Genomic DNA, 22,277 nt, shown 5'->3' on the forward strand with positions numbered 1-22,277 from the left:
TTGTATTAACTAAGATGTTGTACTCTTTTGTTCATAATTTATTAATTGTAATATTTCAAGAACATTCAACTAGACACCATTTGTAAAAATGTCCTATTCTATTCTCTTGTAACATTGATATCGAGTTGATAATTATTAGAAAAATACCATAATTGTTTAAAGGTTTAGTGGGGTCTTAATAAAACATGCATTATGGGCCCATTTGTTTGAAATAAAAGTATAGTGTCTTTTATGCAGTTTCAAAAATAAAATATTAAGTTCCATTGTAGCATGATAAAACATAAAATAAACAACTCCATAAGTATTCTTAGCGTTAAACTAGATCGTATAATCATTCATAGACGTCCTGTGGCATGTATGCCTAGATCTTGGAACACCCCACATCACAGTGTGTACCAATGAGAAACTATATTGCCTATCTAAAAGGGGGAAAGTAAGGGGGTAAGTTAAAAGCCCAGTAAGGAAGTAAAAATAAATTCAACAATTTAGAAAGAAACATAATACAGTTTATTTTCATAACGTAAGCTCATAACATATCATATAAGATCATAATCATATCATAATCATACACTTTATTTGAATATATCATCATAACAAATAAAGTAAGAAATTAATACGAGGCAACCGATAAAGCATAAACCATTAAATCTTCTTCTATGAGGTAAACAGGAACTCTGGTCCAAGAATAACCTCGGCGCATCCGCCCTATGAGTTACGTCATATCCTTAGTAACTCTTTTATTATGTCGCGTTCAACACGCTAACAATCTTCTGCTTTTTCATACAACATACAAGCACATATACAAGCAACTCATCTCATAACATAATAGTTCATTCATCTCATAACATAATAGCTTATACTTCTCATAACATAATTCATAGAAATTCTAGCTAACTTCCTTACCTCAAGTCCAAGCAATTTAAATAGCGGGATGCTTCATAATGTGCCTAAAATCACAACTCAAACATTTGTCTCAATATCAAGTAAAATTATGCATGTCCAACAAACATACCCTACGTTTGCATGGGTCATGCACACATGGCACATGTTACATCACAAAATCATAAAAGAATAACTCTCAACTTACTATCATAATCTCAAAGAATGCTAAACAAAAAATGTTTACTCAATTAAAAAACGTATTTTGAACGTAAAACAAAACTTGCATGTGACATGCGTACGTGGGAAAGTCTTTAAAACATCCATAGTAGTTGATAGATTTTAGTCCCTTTAATTCTTAGAGATAATTATAATTTCCTCAATGAAAGGATGTAATACTCTTACAACTCTAAGAAAAATAATACAAAGACAAATTGATTAATTAAATACGATTACAAATCTATAACAAAAAAGTACAAGTAAATATAGAAATGATAGATGAAGGAAATAATAGAGAATATAACTCTAGACAATATATACAAATAAACTAAAATATGAAGAACAAAAGATGAAAATGGAAATACAACTCTATAGTATAAAGATATAACTAAATATGTAAATAGACAAAGAAGAAATGAAAAAGCAATAGAAGAAAAGGAATAACAAGAACAAAAGAAACACTCTTACTCACACAACCAAAGTGAAGAGTTTGGGGATCACCAACTTGAACAAGGTTTACAACCTTTGTCCAAAAGCTGATTTTCTCCCTATCTCAAACACTAAGGAAAATCTCACAAATGAAAGAGCTTTCTGGAATAAACAAGCATCTATGCTGAATTTCTAGCCAAGTGTTCTAGTGGATAGAAATTGGTGTGTCATACAAGTGAGCAATAAGCTCCTATTTATAGATTTTTGAGACACCCTTTGAATTTCAAACTCCACCAACCCCCGTGGCTCTTACCAATGTTTAATTGGATGTTTATGAAATTAAAAAGGAGTTTTGGAAGTTACATGAGTTGTTGGAACCATTCAAAAATGGAAATGGAAAAATGGCTTTGGCTGTCAGCCTCACTGGCTACGGGCAGAGCCATTCCTAGCCATAGTCGTGAGCTTCTATTCCCCAGGTCGCGACCAGGAACACTTGTGGCTGCGGCCACAACTCATTTTCAGCATACAACATTGTGCAATTTTTCCAAATGGTTCTATACTCTTCTCGCATGACTATGTAACCTCCGAACACACTATGGGGTTAAAATCATGTCTCCAATAGCCATATCACTTATGGTTTTGACAAATTCAAATCAAAATTTTTAACATCAAATCTACACATTATTGGGTAATATCTGGGAGTTACAAATTTGTAACTGTTTTTGCAACCCTAAATATGTTACACATTTAGATATTCACATCATCCAAAAGTGTAACTCTCATATATATTATGTTACAATGTTTGACACACTTTGTCACATTCACTTAATCTAAACATTATATTATAAATAATATAGCATTCCCCCACTAAATAGTTCACTATTATAACACTTATTTAATCAATCAACATTATATTTAAAATATAAAATTTCCCCCACTTGATTAAATAATAACTCTCTCATATAGAAGTCATTGGATTAGTGCAAAAAGTAAAGTGTTTTTCAACTTGAACTTTACTATAGTGTAATTATCACAAATTTTGTTAAAATTTGGTTGCACTAGGCATTGAACCAACTTTCCATAATAACAAATCGGTGATAACACACACACCTTTGCAATGTTCACTTGAGACCTCTTTGTCTCGCTTTACACCGTTAATGGCCATGTCCACTTTCCATGCATGGACGTTCTTGAGAATACTCCCAATTCTCATGAGAGGCGGCACCACCCCTAGGTCCATATAGGTAGAACTCTTACAGTATTTTGTTACCATAAAATACTTGTCTTCTCAAGACTGAGTTCTATTAAAAAACCTCTTAGTTTTAACCCTCAAATGGGTAACTCACAAGTACTCATATTTTAGATGGGACTATTTTGAGTACAACTAAGATTCACTTGATTGAATTGTTATTACATATTGAACCTAACACTAGTTAAGTAACTAGCCCAGGAGTGGTATTGGAAGTTCAAGCCTAACTCCATCACTTCTTGGGAAAGTTTTAGAAAGGAGTTTTGCAGGCAGTTTAGTGCTGCTCGGACCCCTCCTGTTTATGCCAATCACTTGGCAGATATTAAGCAAGGAAAAGATGAGTCTCTCAAGAACTACATACAAAGGTTCATGAGAGAAGCTAACCGAGCTACAACAGTTGGAGATGAGGGGAAAATGGTGGAAATTTCTTCCGGCATTATCTATCGGAGTCCTTTGTGGGACTGCATTCATCGCAACCTAATTTCAACATTACAACAATTTTTGGACCAGGCGGACAAATACATGAAGTTGGATGATGCGATTGAGAAGGGAAAGAAGAGCCTGAACAACCCGAGTGGATCGACTGGTCCTCCCAAGAATGGTGGAAATGATCAAAATGGTGGTAAGAAACGTGGGAATAACGGGTCTGACCGCCACAATGAGAAGAAGGCTAAGTCGGGACCAAACGACAAGCCAACGAAGTATGAACCTCGATTCACCAACTACACCACTCTTTCGGTGAGTCGAGCGAAGATCTATTTGGCCAGTCATCAAGAGGTCCCCTACCGGAAACCCCCACCTATCAAGAAGGAGATGAGTAAGAGAGATATGAACAAGTTCTATCGCTTCTGAAGGTGATATACTACCTAAGAATCTATAATCTTGACAAATTAAAAACAAGATTTAAAGAAATAACCAAGAACAAGTAAAAATTCACACCAAGAAATTTTTACAAGGTTCACCACTACACAAAGTAATGGCTAATCCTTGGGACCTAGTCCAGAAAGAAATCCACTAAGATATGAATTGCAAGTTTTACACAGTATCTCTCAATTTACAATCAACACAGTAAATCATCTATACTTGTCTCTCTTGCAACAATCCTTAGCTTGAACTAGTTGAATCTTCACACTTGAACTCTTGCAGATCCAGCTTTCTTCCAATACTCAGCTTGATGAACAATCACAGCTAGCCATGGATGAACAACCTCTCAAGATTCAGTTCTTCAACCTGTAAAAGAAAGATAACCAAAAACAAACTATACGAAAAACATATACCACATAATCCACGGCTGAGAAAATCAATTAACCCATATATTTATAGAACTAAGATCTAACTAACTCAAAAACCCAGCCATGCTCAAAACAGAAAATCGTTAGAGAAACTAATTAATTCAGCTACCACTGAAAAACCCGAAACCTAATGATACAGTCATATTCAGACAAAGCCACGTAAGCAAGCAGTCAATTAAAACAATGTCCAACAGCCAGATGCAACTGGCAAAATAGAAGATAAACCAAAATTCTGTCAAGATACACAAAACAGATGGAACTAAGAAACTAACAGATGAATCATGAAATTGCCAAAATACAGAAAACACAAAGTAAGACACTTACAATCTCCCCCTTGGAAATTTTATGATCAGTGCAAAAAAAAAACATAAGAACATCAAAATAAACAAAACAACAAACCACTCAAAAACCACCCAAATCTCCCCCTCAATGATCATAAACGAGCCGAGCGACGAAGTCTGCCACGCATAAGCTTTCGCGGAGGAGATGAGGATTGAGCAGGAACAGAGACAGAAGGACCAGCAGAAACAGAAGCAAACTCCCCCTGGACAGTACCCGGAGCCTTATCAGATGCAGTAGGTGACAACTCCTCCTGGGAATTAGCCGGAGAAGGAGCAGACTGAGGCACTGAACCAACCCCCTGAACAACAGAAGGAGAAATAGTCTGAACAACCTGTCGAAGACCAGCCAATTGAGCCAAAACCCTTCGTTCAAAAACCTTGGAACGCTGTTGAGATTGCAGCAATGAATTCTGAAGGCTGTCTAACTGTGATTGCTGAGTGTAAAGCATTTCAAACAACTTGTATTTCCAAGAGGCAGGAGGTAAGCCCTTCAAAAGGGGATATTTCAGAGGCTGTGGAGGAGGAACAGGCTTGGAGGACAGAGGCTGAAACGACTTGTCAAGAATCGGAAGAGGTAAGAAAACATCTTGAGAGGTAAACTTAGGATGAGCAGCCAATGTGACCTTGTGAACCAAGCAGGGATACGGAAGAAACAACCGACGACTCTTGGTCAGAAAAGCTTGATATACCCTGTCAAAGATAAGCACAGACAAATCTATGGAAAAACCAGTGCCCACAACAAAAAGAAAACGGCCAATATCAGCAGTGACTGTAGAAGTATGAGAATTCGGAATCCAATTTGTTAGAGCAACCTTATGCAACACACGATAGAAGCTAGTTAAAGATGGAGTAGGAAAATCATTAGAAACCTCATTCCAGCAAAAATCTGATTGACCTGTCAACTCACGACCCACTTGGTTTAAATCAGGAGCATACTCAGCATTATAGATAGCATCAGTAACCAAAGGTATATTCAGTAAAGCCCTAATCGTGGATGGAGCAAAAGAAACACGCTTACCCCTACAAAATATAGTAAACCGATTTGGATGCTGAGCATCAAGCAAAGATTTTTCAATATTAGAATAAAATTCTTGGACCAGATTCTGGGAAGGCATGACAAGACCAGAGACAGTGTTAACCCATTGACGAGACTCGAGAAAAGCAAGAAGCCTAGGGAAATCTTCTAACACAACAGAAGTTTCAACATGCAAATGACGAAATGACACAAAATATTTAAACCTCTTTTCAGCAAAACGACTGACAAAAAAATAGGCAGAGTAAGGATCAGACTTACCACCAGCCGAGGATGATTTGGAATGCAGAAGTCCTGAAGGAGGACCACTAGACACTTTAGACTTCTTACGAGGTGGAGGAGAAGGTACAGGGTCAGACGAGGGCTGAGGGGGTGAAGAGGAAGACCCATCAAGATTAATGGAGGCGCGAGTTACTCGTCTAGAAGCCTGAGCGGACGGACGAGAGGATTTTTTCTTGTGGGCAACAGACTTGACCCGAGTCCCACGGAACGAACTAGATGGAACAACAGAAGGTGAAGAGGGAATACCTGGCGAGGAAGAGACGAATGGAGGCGGAGACACAGACGACTGAGCTGGAGGACCAGACGAAGAGACGAGAAAAGCCTCAGCCATTATGCTTGAAGAAACTTGGGACTGAGCTGAGACACACGAAAAAGAGATTGGACACAATGTGATAAACAAAGTAGGGCAGAATAGGGAACAAACCGGATGAACATTGTATATAAAGGAAAAACCCCAAGACCATGTTTGGCAACAAAAATAAAGGAAGCCTGTACAACAATATATCACAAAACCAATATTGAACACGTAAACAAAACAAGACAAAAATCCAAAAGAAAAAAAAAGAATCATGAAATTGCCAAAATACAGAAAACACAAAGTAAGACACTTACAGCTTCCATGGAGACTATGGTCACGAAATGAATGAGTGCAATCATCTCAAAGATGAGATAGAGTTTCTCCTCCGGTCGGGGAAGCTGAAGAAGTATCAAGCAGAGAAGACCCAAGGAGAGGGAAGTAACAACAATCCTGGGTTCACTGAAGAAGAAGCTCGACACGTGAGGTATCCTCACAATGACCCTCTTGTTATGACAGTCCAAATTGCCAATATGAAGGTGAAGAGATGTCTGGTCGACACAGGGAGTTCTGTGAACATTATTTACAAGTCATCCTTCGAGAGGATGAAGCTATCTATCAATGACTTGAAGCCGTGCTCTCAAGTCATTTATGGGTTCACTGGAGAAGGATTGTCACCAGCTAGAACTATCAAGTTGCCAGTTACGACGGGGGAAGCTCCCAAACATGAGACAGCAATGATCGAGTTTTTGATTGTTGACTGCCCGTCCGCCTACAATGTGGTTATTGGCCGACCACTGCTCACAAACTTACATGCGACGGTTTCAATCTGGCACCTTTCCATGAAATTCCCGACCAGTGCGGGCATAGGCTGCATTCAACGAGACCAGAGGGAGGCTAGGGAGTGCTATAATGCCTCGGTAGCTAAAGCAAGGAAGGGGGCCAAGGAGAACAACATGATTGTTTGTGCTGAGAGAGAGGAGGTGGACGAGATGGATGTCGACTTGAGTTTTGCAGTGGTAAACGATCAGGAAGAGATGTTAGAGGAGTTTGGCCAAGAGAGCACTCTTGGTTTAAAAGAGCAGAAAACCCCATTCGGTGATGAAGTCACCAAATAGGGCGTTGCCCAAAGCGAGGGAAGGGACTTTGATCCTCGCTTTGGGGATTATGAAAGTGATGTGGGACCGTCCAAGGAGTTAGAAGAGGTCCTGATAGATGAGCATGACCCGACCAAAGGGGTCAAGATTGGAAAAAAGTTGAAAGTAGAAGTGAGAGCACAGCTGATAGAATTCTTGCGAAGGAATCAAGATGTCTTCGCCTAGTCTCACAAGGATATGGTGGGTATCTCACCAACTGTGATCAGCCACATGCTCAACATGGATGAAAGCTATCCAGCGGTGCAGCAGAAGAGGAGATTGCTCGACAAAGATCGAGCAAAGGCTCTTAAGGAGGAGGTAGAGCGGCTAAAGGAGAATAGGATTATAAGGGAAGCATATTACCCTACCTGGGTTTCAAACCCAGTGTTGGTGCCCGAACCCAATGGAAAATGGAGGACTTGTGTAGATTTTACTGACCTGAAAAAAGCATGCCCAAACAATTGCTTTCTTTTACCGAGAATAGACCAGTTGGTAGATGCAACCTCTGGTCATGAAACATTGTCCTTCATGGATGCATATTCGGGGTACAACCAGATCAGCATGCATCCTCCTGATGAAGAGCATACCAGCTTCCGAGCAGATATATGGCTATACTGCTACAGGGTCATGCCCTTCAGACTGAAGAATGTGGGAGCTACCTACCAGCGTTTGGTGAATGGTATGTTCCGTGACTTAATCGGCAAGAGCATGGAGGTGTACGTAGACGATATGCTGGTGAAATCAAAGGAAGCTGAAGGGCACATACGAGACTTGGAGGAGTGCTTTGCAATACTGAGAAGGTACAGCATGAAGTTAAACCCCTTCAAGTGCTCATTTGGAGTGGGTTCTAGAAAATTTCTTGGGTTTATTGTGAACTCCCAAGGAATAGAGGCAAACCCAGAAAAGATAAAGGCTCTCATAGAAATGAAGTCTCCGGCCAGAATAAAGGATGTGCAAAGCTTGACTGGGCAGATTGCAGCTCTAAGCAGGTTCGTCTCCAAATCAACAGACAAGTGTGCCCCGTTTTTTAACCTGCTGCAGAGGGAGCAAGAAGTTTGAGTAGACGGTATAATGTGAGCAAGCTTTCCAAGCAATAAAGGAACATTTGGCCCAACCTCCTGTTCTTTCGAAGCCCGTTGATGGAGAAGACCTCTTTATGTACCTAGCAGTCACAGAGCACGCTGTTAGTGCTGCCCTAGTACGAGAAGAGGATAGAGTGCAGCACCCGGTATACTATGTCAGCAAATGGTTGATAGGAGCAGAGTCCCGGTATCCCATGATCAAGAAGTTGGCTTATTGCTTGGTACTTGCATCACGAAAATTGCAGCCGTACTTCTAGGCACACCCCATTAAAGTCCTTACTGACCAACCTCTACGCCAAGTCTTACAGAAGCCGGAGTCGTCTGGTCGGCTACTTAAATGGGCAGTTGAGTTAAGCCAATTCAAAATCAAGTATCAACCGAGATCTGCTATTAAGGGCCAGGCTTTAGCATATTTCATTGTTGAATGTACCGGGATCGCTGAGGTTCCCGACTAGCAAGAGCGTGTCATTGAGCAGAAAGATGAACTTCCTACTTGGCAACTTTTTGTTGATGGGTCATCGAATGAGCATCACTCAGGAGCTGGGATTATATTGGTCACGCCAGAGAAACACCAAATTCATTGTGCATTAAGGTTCGGATTTAATGCATCTAACAATGAGGCAGAGTATGAAGCCCTCCTAGCAAGCTTGCGCTTGGCTAGAGATATGCATGCCCGGCCGGTGGAAGTGAACAACGATTCCCAATTGGTGGTCTACCAAGTCTTGGGGGAATATCAGGCAAGGGGCCTACGCATGGTGGCATACTTAACTAAGACCGAGGATCTGCTAGCACAATTCGAGGAGTACACCATCAAGTTAGTGCCACGAGAGCAGAAATCTAACGCGAATGCTCTAGCAAAGCTAGCTAGTGCAAAAGATGTTGAAACTTTGAATATAGTACCGGTGGAATACTTGGCGGAGCCAAGCATTGATGAACAAGAAGCCATGTTATGAAGCAAGGAACCCTCCCAGATGATCGTAATGAAGCAAGGAAGATTATGAGGCAAGCTGCTAGGTACACCATGATGGATGGAGTGTTGTATAGAAGAGGGTACTCCCTACCTCTACTTAGGTGCATAACACCCGACCAGTCAAAAAATTTATTAGCTGAAGTGCACGAAGGGTTCTGTGGAGATCATGCTGGGGGGGCAGAGTCTATCTAAAAAGATTTTGCGGCAAGGATTTTTCTGGCCTACAATGAACGAGGATTCTATGGAGTATGTGAAGAAGTGTGATAAGTGCCAGAGATTTTCTAAAGTGCCCAGGGCGCCTTCGAATGTCTTAAAGAAAATGTAGAGCCCATGGCCTTTAGCAGTGTGGGGCATTGATCTGATCGGGAAATTGCCCAAAGGAAAAGGAGGAGTGCAGTTTGCAGTGGTTGCAGTGGATTATTTCACTAAGTGGACTGAGGCCGAACCACTAGCCACGATCACCTCAAAGAAAGTGTTGGACTTTGTGGTTAAGAATATAATATGTCGCTATGGTCTGCCCAAGAAGATAATGTCTGACAACGGCACCCAATTTGACAGTGACATATTTACCAATTTTTGCACTTGGCATTGCATCACAAAAAGTTTCTCCTCGGTAGCCCATCCACAAGCCAATAGGCAGGTTGAAGCCGTAAACAAAACTCTGAAGGACACTCTGAAACAGCGTCTGGAGCGAGCTAAGGGTGCTTGGGCGGAAGAATTGCTAGAAGTCCTTTAGTCATATAGGACTACTGCCCGGACAGCAACTGGCCATACCCCATTTTCTTTGGCATATGGGTATGAAGCCATGTTACCTGTTGAAGTAGACCCACCATCTCATCGAAGGACCATGTACAACCAGGAGGAGAATCATCAATTCCTAGCAGAATCTTTGGATTTCCTCGAGGAGAGACGAGAGAAGGCAAGCCTAAGAGTTGTTGCTCATCAGCAAAAAGTGGCATGCTACTTCAATTCCAAAGTCCGAGATCGAAAGTTCCAGGTCGGAGATTTGGTCATCAGAAAGGTGTTTGTCAGAGACCCGACAGCTGGTGTCCTAGGACCAAACTGGGAAGGACCGTATCAAATTGAGCAAGTCTTGCCACCCGGCACCTACAAGCTTGCTCGGTTAAATGGAGAGCTAATCAGGAACTACTAGAATGGCGAGCACTTGAGGAAATATTATCAATAAATACTGCTTACAGAGTAGTAGCTTTGTATCAAGTGCTTAACTTGTTATTTAAGTTTGTATTGTTTGAGACTCGTTATTAGACACGTTTTGTCATTTATTTATTACGAGTAATAAAAGAGATCACGCGTAGCGTGGTCGAATCTTGCTACAAATTTTGCATATGTGTTGATTATTCTTGCTTGGAAATGTTCAACTGTCATTACAATTTAAACAAAACAGGTCTTCTAAAAATAAATATACATATATACCGAGCAGTGTTCAACTGGTCGACATCCATGAGATGAATGATCAACGTTTAAATAGTTGCATGTTTTTGTAGTGGTTAACTGCTGAAATATGTTTGTATATTCTATGTGTTTCACGAGTAGTAACTGCTCGGACAAATTCGGTCAAGTAGCAAGTGATCAAGGATTTTTCAACCCTCAATCACTTGGGGGCACATAGAGTATACTGGCGTGCACTTCAACACAAGCAATAAGAGCACGAGCAAAGATATCTGTTTTTAGGCTGACTTATAAATTTTTGAAGTCCAAAAAGGCCATTAAGCTAACTTGTTTGACAAAGCTTAAGTAACTTAAATTTTTTTAAAAATTTAAGTTAGAAGCATATATTCGTGTGATAATAAACGTTATGCTCATAAAATGTTAGAGCAATAAGAGCGTGAGAAAGTATATTTAGTATGGACTTATGAAATGTTTAGAATTTCTAAGTTAGAAAACTAAGTACTCATGTGAAAATAAAGGGCATACAGAGACTTTACTATTCACAATAAACTTGTAATGTTTTAAGTGTAAAAAGACTTAAAAGTTTCAAGTTAGCTAAAAAAGAAAAGTAAAGTGCAAATGCCAAACAGCTCGATCATACGAGCAAGAGTATATAACAAAAAACAAAATAAGGTATGATAGAAGGCTGGTAGGACAACAACTTTTCTGGTCGGGCAGAAGCTTCTCTGGTAGGATGAGGGATCACTGGTCGGCTCTAGTAGGTTGATCAACCCCCTCCTCAGCATCAATTGCTCCTTCCAGTCGGAATGATATTGTAGGGGAAGCAAATGTAGTGTCGGTAGGATTAGCGGCTTCCTCAGTAGCCCTGGCTTCACATTTGGCGAACTCCTCTGCCTTAATCTCCTCGGTGAGAAAGTCGAGGTTGAGAGGCTTGTTTAGCTTCCACACCTGATAAAAACAGTTGAAGTAGGTCTCCTCGTAGCGAGTCAGATCAGCTTCCTTCTCCTGCTTCAGCTCCTCATTCTTGCGAATTAGTCCCTCGTTCTCACGAGCTAACCCCTCGTTCTCACGAGTTAGTCTGTCTAGCCGATCAGTCAGTGACTTGTTGGCTTGGGTTAGTTGATCATTCCCATCAGCCAACCCCTTAAGAGATTCCTTTTGCTCAGCCATAGTCTTCTCTCACCGCTACAACTTGGATTGAGAAGCATCCACCTTAGCTCGAGCCTCCACTAGTTGATCATTTAAGACCTTGATCAACTCCTTGTATTCGACTGATCGGTGCTGGGCATGACAGATGGTCATGAGCGTCTGCATGAAAAACAAAAGGTTACTACAAAGTATGAACATAAGTAACAAACTATCTTGTGGTAGAGCACTTACATTCGCCAACTGAGCGATCCCTCTCTCTAAGACGACATCAACACTGAGTCGAGGGAAGGATTCAAAGCCTTGAATCGTTGAAGCGTTGTGGAGGGTCTGATCAACTGCCCCCTCCCAATGGTACTAGCAGTACGTAGTGCCTCGCTCGGGCTGATCGGACGAGGGGAAGTTAGGCTCGCTGATGGAGGAAGCGAGGAAGGGGTCAACTATGGGATCGTGACTAACCCCTTAGGTTGTCTCCCTTGGCTCGGTGGCACTGTCCTCGGGACCTTGCTTGGGGGAGTGGAGCCACTTCCTTCGCCAGATTTCCTCTTCGGGGCAGGAGGAACGATGCAGTGCCTGAACATCTCTGGATCTGCAAAAGAGGAAAACACAAGATTCATTAGAAAAAAAAAATAATAAAATGTAGATAAGTATATTACTACTACAGTTTTATTAGTCTCAAATCACCAAGTTATCAAACATATTGCTATGACTACTAGACCTAAGTTGAGGATCTGATCGAGGAAGTCATCCTCGTCGTCAGATGATGAGGTGAGGTCCCTCTCAGGATGGATGGCCTTTCCCTTCCCGGGCTGGGCGAGAATGGCAGGATTGCGCTGATACCCAGGCTGAGGCTCCCTAATGACAAGATCGCCTGGTCTACGGGAGTGCAGAGTTGGCCCAGGAGAAAACTGGTCAGTCACCACCTCAGTCCTGGCGTTGGACTGATCGGTCGCATTATTCTCCTCAGTGGTACTCTCCACTGTAATATTTTGGTCACACGGTAGTAGGCCCACCATCTGAAGGTGGTCCACGGTGACCAAATTTTTCACGTCCTTATCCTCAGTACACATGTTAGCCAACACCTTTGCTCGCTTGAACATCTCTTGAGTAGGCAAGGGTTGCTTGAACGGACCCGCATGTGTAAAAGCCAAATTGTTGGCTTTGATGTTTGATGTGAGGAAATACTCCGGGTAGTATTTCCCGGGGTTCGACTTGTGTGCGATACCACAAAGGTATTTAACCCCCTTTTTCCTGTGAAAGAGGTGGAAAAAACCCGTGTTCTTATGGCTTGGGTTAGTCCTGAAGTCGAACAAGTAATGTACCTCATGAGGAGTAGGCTCCTCCCAGGCTTGCAGAGAGTAAAGAATATACAGCGCAGGCAACGCCTGAATCCCATTCGGTGCGATCTGGAAAGTGGAGACGTTGAAATAATCCGCTACAGACCGGAAATAGGGGTGTAGCGGGAGTGTCGCTCCTGCGTGGATATGGTGCCTGGACCAGGCACAGTATGGTCCGCCGGGCCTGTTGGCTCTCTGGTGAGGGTGCGGACATATCACGTTCACCCCACTCAAACCCAAAGCTTGGATGTGTTTGTCGAACATCCCAGGATTGAGTTTTGTAGGCTGGGCCGTGAACCAGGAAGGTGTTTCTTCTCTTTCCTTCCGTGGTTTTTGGATGGCCAAGTGCTGGACCTCGGTGGCAAACTCCTAGGTGATTCGTCTCCGAGTATTACTTGATTTTGACACCTGAAGAGGTGGTCTCGAAGAAGCTGTAGTGTTGGCCTCACTGCGTTCCACCACCTTTTGCACCGCTCTGCGGGCAACTTGTGGATCTTGGTCCTGGGGGAGTCTATTGGATTTCTTCACCCTCATGGTCGATTGTTCAATTTGTTGAAGAAAATTCTCTCGTGGAAGAAGTATAAGGTTGAACGGGGAAGGATCTGCCTGAAGCGGCGGAGGCGATCCTCAGGAGTGCGACTGGTGGAAGACTTTGATGAGGAATCGCTGCTTTGAGGGGTGGCAATTGACTGCGGGATAGATGTATCGGAATCCGTGTGGTTGTCACCTCCCCTATAGTCAAAGCAATTCATCTACAAAAAATAAAAAATGGAGAGGTGAGTAACCATATAGATAAAATTCAACAAGAACATAATTTATTTTTCTACTTAGAAAAGTTTATCTAAGTAGTAAAAATACAGCATGCATGGGAAAAAATAATTTTAGTGCCAAAAAATGCTTAAAGTGCATATGGCATGGAGCATGCCATGCTTAGTCCGAAAGGTGTGCCTAGTGCTAAGGAGTTGGGCTAGTGCATCCGATCGAGCCCAAGAGGATGCGTCCGAGGAGCCAAGGGATGCCTAGCATCCGAGTGGTGTGTCTAGTGCCTAGGGCGTACGAGTCCGAGCGGATGCGCATGCATGTCTGAGGGCTGGTGCCGAGACGTTCGACCAGCAGCAGCTCCAAGCGTCTGAGGGGCCGAGACGTCCGAGCAGCAAGGCCCGTGTCCGAGCGGAGAGTGGCGTCCGAGTAGCCACGCGTCCGAGGGGCTGTCCATCCGAGCAGCTGCAACGCTCCTGTCTGAGGAGTGCCGAAGGACCGTGCCTAGCCCCATGTGTCCGAGTCGTGCACCTCTGAGGAGCCCAAAGCAAGGTCCGATCGGATGCTTCTTGGTCCGAGGAGCTCATATGTGGTCCGATCGGACCACACTTTCATAAAGAAAAAAAAATGCAATAATGGCCATACCCCATGTCCCATACCCGAATCTTACCAAAAACCCTAAGCCAAAAACATAAGCCTAAAATCCCTAACACAAACATATTTTTTCATCCAAAGCACACAACTACAAGATCAAAAAGGGGAAATTGAAAAGTTTTTCAATGTTCTTAAAACCACATATGCCATCAAAAACCCAAAAACCCATAATCATGATTTAGGTTAAATTGACCTATTTTTTCTTGAAATTTTTATGAAATTGAAGATAATGTTGGGTTACCCATAGTACAAACATCATCAAAACAGCCACCATACACATTATATCTCCAAGATTCATAGACAAAATTCAAGAAAAAATGCCCAAGAAGTTTCGGCCACTACATGTATTTTTCATGGATTTTTTGAAAAAAAAATAACAACAATATGAGAGCATGGAGGAGAAGACTTACCCAACTATGAAGAACCCTTGATTTACTTGGAGAGTGCTTGAAGAAATGAAGAGCTTCACCTTGGAGTCCCTTGAAGTTTTGGCCAAGAGAAGGAGAAGCCAAGAGGTTTCGGCCAAGAGAGAAAAAAGAAGAGGAAGGGTTTTTGAAATTTAATTTTCTTGTGTAAGTGGGAATGTGTAAGTATGGGGGCTTATTTAACGAAAAAAAAGTGGGAGTTACCACTTATTTTTGGACCCTTGGAATTCCTGGGCTATTTTTTCTCCCCACGATTATGAGAAGTTATTTGCAGTGATCGTGGTATGTGGAGTTGTGGTCTGCTGCATGGCGGGAAGATGAACAGTTATTTTTTTTTATATATAGCGCTGTCAGTTGTGGAGAAAAAAGTTTATTATGTGAGATATCATATAATAAACTTGGGGGGAAAATGTTATCCCCAAAATTTGAAAATGATGATGTGGCAATAGAAATGACAAGTGGCAAGGAATGGTTGGGTGACCTGGCTTAGGAGTAGCCCAGTAGGCCATTGAAGAATTTTGACTGGTTTGAGAAGTGTCATGACCGACTAGGCGTGACCTTGTCCGACCAGTCACGTGTTTGTCTGCCCAGGAATGACCTTGTCTGCCCAGGCATGACTTTGTCCGACCAGGCATGAACTTGGACGATCGGTCGTTCCCATGTCCGACCAGCTAAGTGCATGTCTGCCCAGCTAAGTGCATGTCTGCCCAGTTAAGTGCATGACTGCCCAGTCAAGTGCATGACTGCCCAGTAAAGGTGTAGCCGACCAGACTGAAGGTGATATGGATCAACTAGATAGAGCAGTGCTACGTCAAGATTCCCAGAAACGGCTTCAACAAGAATCGGTCTTGGCTTACGCGGGAATCTCTCATTTATCCCACAAATTTAGTGTACTGTTGCATTTTGAATATTGTTGTAATTTAAATAAAATGTGAATAATAAAATGTCCCGATTATGGGGGATATCATCTGTGCGATCCTAAGCCTATAAATACAAGGCTTATGGCATTAGAAAGGGACTTTTGAATTCTGAACTTTTGATCTAAATTTTCTAGAGAGAGAAAGTACTTGAGAGAATTTCTTGTATTCTTTGAATCTACACTGAAGAAACTCAGTTGACTCGGGTTCATCTGATCTTGAGTGTAGATATATAATCATAACTCTAAGTGGATTAAGCTATTACCATCACATTGGGGCTGAAGCACTATAAAATCGTATGTGTCGTTTATTTTCTCTTGAAGGTTTATCGTTTTTGACGTTCTCACGTCGTTGGCCAAAAACAGGGTCAACACCTTTAGCTACTAATCTAGCTTTAAAGATTTGGATAGTGCCGTCAGTGTGGTATTTTCTCCTAAATACCTACTTATATTCAATTAGCTTAAACCATGTTGGAGGTCTAGCGATTCCCAAGTTTTGTTGGAAAGAATGAAATCCATCTCATCATTGATGGCTTCTTTCCAAAATGCACTTTTTCTACATTGCATGGCTTCTCTATAAGTCTTAGGATCATCCTCAATGAGAAGTACAATTGGAATTTTCCTAATGACTTCTTCTTTATTTCCTTCTACCATGCAAAATGAGATTCGTTGAGCAACTATCTCATCCAATCCCTGAATTTTCTAACCCTTTGACTTCTTCTAAGTTCAATGGGTTGCTCTACGTTCCTTTGAGAATTCTCCTCTTGAGAATTATTTTTGGAAGTAGATGCTTGAGAATTGTTCTCATATAACGAATTCTCCTTTAGAGAGTTAGAAGCTTGAGAATTGTTGTCACATAACATGTTCTCAAAGAATTCAACTTCCCTATATTCTATCACAACATTAGACTTTAGGTCTAATAGCCTATAAGCTTTACTATTGTTGGCATAACCAACAAAAGCACACTTTATGGCTCTTGAACCTAACTTTGTTCTATTAGGTTCGTTTTTCTTGCAATATGCAAGACACCCCCACACTTTGAAGTACCCTATGTTGGGTTTTCTTCCATTCCATAACTCATATGGAGATATCTCATTTCTCTTCATCGGTATTTGATTAAGAATGTGACAAGCGGTTAACAACGCTTCACTTCATAAGTTAAAATTCAACTTAGAAAACACCAACATAGAATTTATCATCTCTAGATAAGTTCTATTTTTCCTTTCGGCAACACCATTGTGTTGTGGTGTATAAGGTGCAGTGCACCCATGAATAATGTCATTTTCTTCACAAAATGTAATGAATTCATTAAAAAAGTACTCACTTCTATCACTTCTTAGCACCTTAATCTTATAATTTAGTTTGTTTTCAACTTATAATTTATAAACTTTAAAAGCATCAAAAGTCTCATCTTTTATGCTTTACAAGAAACACATAGGTATATCTACTAAAATCAACTATAAGAGTAAGAAAATACCTTTTTCCACCTCTTGTCAAAACTTCATTTAATTCACAAAGATCACTATGGATTAAATCAAGTAAATTAGATGATCTTTCTACACTAGGAAATGGTTTCTTTATCATTTTTTCTTTAACACATGTTTCACATTTTCCATAGTTTTTGTAACGCCCTACTAATCCAGAACCGTTACACTGTTTATTTAAAATTTTGTCAGACCTGCTAATCAGATCATTTGGCTTAAATCGTGAAACTAAGGTTAATGGCAAGGGTTAGGGTTAAAATTTTGGTCAAAGAACCATTGACTTTTATTCCAAAAGTGTCATACAACATGGGATCACAAAATATTACAACACAATTGTTAAAAAGGGTAAATACATATCAAAAGTTACATTAGCCGGCCTAAACCAAAAAACAGGGCTATAACGTTAGTTTCTCTGAGATAATCCCGACCATGATGGTCGAGCGGCCACATATGTACACGACGCCACCGAAGCTCTCCTACTCATGGCTGGTCAAGCTTTCCCTTTCCCTTACCTGCATCATAAAGCACTTGTGAGCCGAGGCTCAGCAAGAAAACATAACGTATAACAACAGAGAATACAACTTTAAATAACCATTCAATAATAATTAACAACATTAATTCATAGCCATTGTCATTTAGTTCAAACACACGATCATTGGATCGACCTGGGCTGTTGCCCTACTCAATTGGATTTCGTGCCAACTCTCGGGCCTATGCCCTAGCTACATGGCCATAAAGTCACGTGGGGCCTCGCCCTTAGCTCTGTCTCACTAGCTATAGAGCTAGCCCAACCCCTGTGGTTCATCTCCGAACTTAGAGTCGATCAACGTAATAGTACATTGCTGGTTTAGGCCAATGCCTCTTGACCAGCGCACAGCGCGCTATTGCCGTCCTTGACTTATAAGTCAAGCCCTGATCCAGGATTACATACCTTACTTATAAGAAACAGATGTGGATAGGCACATCTCGAAAATTAAGCACATATTCATGCTAATCATATAATCCCATTGGATAACTATTTTCATAATACTAAGCATATTCATATAACGGGGCCACATGCCCTAACCATAGAATTCACGTAACGACTATAAGCACTTAGGAATTTAACAACAAGCATTTAAAACAATAACCTAACATAACCAATCCTGGGGCCCAAACCCTAATTACATTAATGTACAATAGACGGCCCAAGCCCTAATCACATACAACACGTTCTGGGTGCAATTTTCTTACCTTAGGTCCAAGCAAGCGTAAATAAGAACGACCCTCGAGCACGATCCCGGTTCCGAGCCCTTAGCGATAGCCTAAGTCACAACCATAAAATAGGATTCTATAAATATCGAGTGATCAAAGACTTCCAGACCAAGTCCTAGCCTCCGGGACCTCGGGTTCCACCAAACCGGATATTGGAAACAATCCCGAGCCCCTAAGGTTGAGTTCCCGCGCTCAAAACCTTTTAGGGGTCCAAAAGCCCCTTAAGAGTCGTGGCCCTATGCCCCTATGCCGCGGCCCGCCTCCAACAGAGGCCTAGACTCCCCAACTAGTAGACACGTGTCGCGACCCAGCCATAGTGGCACCACAGCCCGCCCTCCTTCCCTGGCTCCCATCTGCTCTAGAGTGTCGCGACATACCAAGAACAGAGCCGCAGCCCGACCCCTTCGAACCCAGAAAAAACCTCCATTTCAATAGCCAAATCTCATCCAATTTAACCCAAAATCATCCCAACAACACAATTAAATCAACACAACAGCTCAAATATGCTCCCAGCAACAAAACCCAACAGAAAACTAGCCCCAAAACTCATTAAGCCATCAATTAAATCTTTGAACTTTAAGAGCTCAAGAACACTTAAAACCAACCATGAAAACTAAAAATTCAAATGCTAAAACAATAATTCTAAGCTTACCTCAATCTCTGTTTGAATCCACAAGCTAATACTGAGCAAATCTTCAAGTCTAGAGCTCCAATTCTTGTGAACCTAGCCCAAAAATCCCTTGGTTCAATGGTTAGCTTGGAAGAGCTTATTGAGAGAAAAATTGAGAACGAGAGAGAGAAAGAGAGAGAGTCAGTTTCAGGTAGAGCTTCTAAGTGTTAACTACCTTTGGTTTTGTTATGCTTATCTAGCTTAAGCTAATCCCAAGGCTCAGGGTACCAAAACATCCCCGAGGGAAAAATGGTAATTTTCCCCAATAATCCCTCCTAAACACTCTGACTCCAAATATATCTCCAAATATTTATTTTCATAACCCAATAACCTTAATAAATATCTAATACACAAAATACCCCTTGACTCGCCCCGAGTCGGGTATTGGGTCCTATTGTGACTTTCCCGCTAACTTGCTCCCTAGGATCGCCTCGTGCCGAATAATCCAAATAAACCCACATAATAATGTGGTCTCTCACATAAATCACATATATGCATATAAATACACATTTATGCCCGCAACGGGCCAAATTACCAAATCTCCCTTCTAATAAAAAGCGGGCCCACATGCATATTTAATATCCATAAATATGCGCATTTAATCATATTATCACATAATCCACATATTAACAATTAATATAGCAATTAAACACGTAATTTCATATATTGCCATCTCGACCCCCTAATCAAGGCCCTAAGCCATATTTGGTAATTTTGGGACGTTACAACTATCCCCTCCTTACAGAAATTTCGTCCTCGAAATTTTACCTGAATAGCTCAGGAAACTGAGCTTGCATATCTGCCTCCAGCTCCCAGGTCACTTCCTCGACCCTGCTGTTCCTCCATAATACCTTAACCAAAGGAATAGTCTTGTTCCTCAGGACCTTGTCCTTCCTATCAAGAATCTGAACTGGTTGTTCATCATAAGACAAGTCTGCCTCCAATTCCAAATCCTCATAACTCAGTACATGAGTTCCATCTGACACATACTTCCTCAACATGGAAATATGGAATACATTATGCACATTAGACAGTGCAGGGGGTAAAGTCAACCTGTAGGCCACCCCCGATTCTCTCCAAGATCTCGAACAGTCCCACTGTAACGCCCCAACTCCAGGGACCGCTACAGTGCACATTGCAAACAGTGCTAAACTCGCTAATCGAGTCATTTGGCCATAAACGTGTAACTAAGTGTGATTAGCGGTTTAGGGGTTAAAAACTTTGGTTAAGATATAACGTTTCACTAGAATGTTTACTGTATACATTGGGATCCCAAAAATATAATTTCAGAGTTTATTACAAGAAAGTGTTTACAACAGGCCGTTCTAAGCGGCAAAACAGGGTTCAGCCCTAGTTCCACTTTCAAACCTCGCCCAAGTATTGGTCGAGTAGCTGCATATGTACACGTCATCACCTAAGCTCTCCAACTCAAGGATGGTCCAGCTTCCTTTTGCCTTTACCTGCACCACAAAGCACCCGTGAGCCGAAGCCCAACAAGAAAACTCATGTGCTCATAAACAATCATCTTATGATATCAAATCATATCTGGCATGCCTAGCATTCATAGCTCTATTCAGCATGCAAATGAATTCAAACAGATGCTGGGGTATCCAGGACAAGAAGTCCTGGCCTTCTGATTGGAGGACTATCAAGTAAATCCTAATCAGATGAGTGTCGTAACAGTAGAGGTTTCGATAAACCATGCTGAGTGACCAACAAGCAAGTCACTAGGGGCCTCAGTGCCCAAGCCATGCATATGATGATAAAAATGATCATACAGAGCTCATAGCCCTGATCAGACGAGTGAATATCACTTGAGGTTTTAGTAAACCATATTGAGTGACTGACAACCAAGTCACTAGGGGCCCAGTGCCCATTTCCTGCAATGGCTCTACATGGCTAGCCCTTGGCTAGATAAATGCTTGTTTATATTCATCGAACTTGAGGTTGGTCCTGCATTAATGCTCTTTGAGTCATTCAATGCAGAGGGTCGATTAGGTCCAATCGACATAGCTTGCACTACACACTAGGGTTGTCATGACTAGTGAGTTAGCACAATGTGACCAGTGCCCAGTACCACTGCCGAACCTGACTAGTGAGTCACAGCTTCACAGTTGATACTAACACCTTTGCCAAATCTGACTAATTAGTCAGTGCATGACCAGTGCCCAGTACCATTGCCGAACCTGACTAGTGAGTCACGGCTTCACAGTTGATACTAACACCTTTGCCAAATCTGACTAATTAGTCAGTGCATGACCAGTGCCCAGCACCACTGCCGAACCTGACTAGTGAGTCATGACTTCACAGTTGATACTAACACCTTTGCCAATTCTGACTAATTAGTCAGAGCCATGCATGAGTAAGCAATGCTGTCAATGAGTATCATATGCCAATTATCCAAGAATAGGGCATTCAACATGCTTACTAAACAGTTGCTAGCATATTTATAATCACGCACAAACGCAGAGACTCAAGCTCTGACCAATCTTATATTCATCATTCATGGCATGCCCTAATCATATGTTTCTCGTGTATCACATGCATCACACTTAATCATCCAGCATGCCTCAATAATAATCACATGCAAATGGGAAAGATTGCCAAGCATTCATTATGCTATCAATTTTTACATTTAGACATCCAACATGCGTCAATCATAACCATGCATGTCACATATGGGGTGCAGTTATCTTACCTTGGGTCCAAGCACAGGTTACCAACAAACGAGCCACAAGAACGATCCTGATTCCAAGCCTCTAGTGTTAACCTAGTCACAACCACAAATGGTGATCCAATGAGTTCAAGTTCTAAAACCAACCCTTGAACTAAAACTTAGCCTCCAAGACATCAATCCTCACTAATTCGGGTAGTAGGAATGATCCTAAGGCCTAAAACCATGTTTCCGGGGTCAAAACGAGGAAACGGGGTGAAAACAGGGCAAGGGCTGCGGCCCTATCACCTTGGGCCGCGGCCCCCAGGGTTCTTTAAGGCAAGGGCCGCAGCGCCCTCCAT

This window comes from Humulus lupulus, chromosome 7, assembly GCF_963169125.1.
Source record: "Humulus lupulus chromosome 7, drHumLupu1.1, whole genome shotgun sequence".
Classification (NCBI taxonomy): Eukaryota; Viridiplantae; Streptophyta; class Magnoliopsida; order Rosales; family Cannabaceae; genus Humulus; species Humulus lupulus.